The sequence below is a fragment of the Myotis davidii genome, unplaced genomic scaffold, assembly GCF_000327345.1.
Source record: "Myotis davidii unplaced genomic scaffold, ASM32734v1 scaffold31, whole genome shotgun sequence".
Taxonomy (NCBI): Eukaryota; Metazoa; Chordata; class Mammalia; order Chiroptera; family Vespertilionidae; genus Myotis; species Myotis davidii.
Genome location: NW_006283639.1, coordinates 3,341,046 through 3,342,555, shown reverse-complemented (window position 1 = coordinate 3,342,555; position 1,510 = coordinate 3,341,046).

Genomic DNA, 1,510 nt, shown 5'->3' with positions numbered 1-1,510 from the left:
ATATATATTGATTGTACATATATATGTGTATGTATGTATATATATGTATATATGTATATATGTATATATGACAATCTTTCTTGATCTTATTATTAAAATAATAAGATCAAGAAAGATTGTCATTTTCAGGTAGGCAAAACAAAACAAAAGACTATTTATAGAACAAGGTTCTTGATCCAAAGCAGATTAGTCTTGGAAACAACTAAATACATATATTACTCTAAAGAGGAGAGTAGATACAGGTGTAGGGCTGATGTAGGTGAATTGCAAAGTCAGTAGGGACAAAGACAAAACGTGGAAAGATTCCTACCTGTTAGTCTCCAGTACTCTATGAATTTGATACTAAGACATTAGATTCAGAGTCAGGGAACCAGATTTTTAAAAATTGTTAAATGAGCTTTGTGCACTGCTGGTAGGAATGTAAAATGGCACAGCCTCTATGGAAAGCAACAGGGTGGTTCCTCAAAAAAAATATCATACAATCCAAAAATTCCATTTCTGGGTAAATACCCAAAAGAATTGAAAGCAGGGACAAAACTAGATTTTGGAACACCCATGTTCTTAAAATTTTGTTCTTATCATACAATCCAAAAATTCCATTTCTGGGTAAATACCCAAAAGAATTGAAAGCAGGGACACAACTAGATATTTGTACATCCATGTTCATAAAAATATTATTCTTAATAGCCAAAAGATGGAAGCAACCCAAATGTACATTGATGAATAAAAAGATAAGCAAATCATTACATGTACACACACACACACACACACACGTATATATCATGGGATATATCTATACCATGGTTTATATGTATATATAATGAAATGTTATTTAGCCTTAAAAAGGGAAGGAAAGTCTGACATATGTTACAACATGAATGAACCTTGAAGATATTATGCTAAGTGACATAAGCCAGTCACAAAAGGACAAATACTCCACTCAGATGAGGTACTTGTAGCAGTCAAATTCATAGATACAGAAAGAAGAATGGCAGTTGCCAAGAGCTGGGGAAAGGGAACAATGGAGAGTTATACAGTTTAATGGGCATAGAATTTCAGTTTTGCAAGATGAAGAAGGCTCTGGAGATGGATGGTGGTGATGGTCACACTACAATATCAACATACTTAATGCCATAGAACTAGTTAGTCAAAAATGGTTAGAATAGTAACCTTTATGTTATGTATATTTTACACAATTAAAAAAGGAATAATGATTTTTTAAAATTGGGAAATGAGAAAAGTTATGATTGGTTGCTCTTAAAAAATGAGAAAGTAACATGATTGGAGACAAATAACTATTGAAGAGAGGTGTTAGTGCAAGGGTGTAAATTTGTAATGTAGTATTTTTTCACAGAATATGGTTTGCCCTGGATTATGATGGGAAGGTAAGAAACTGAGAATCCTGTTGAAAGAGCAGTGGGTTGGGTAAATTATGGAATATAGTCACATGAAGAAAAATGGAAAGTAAGAAGTAAATACACTAAGAGAAAAGGGAGGAGTCAAGAATTGG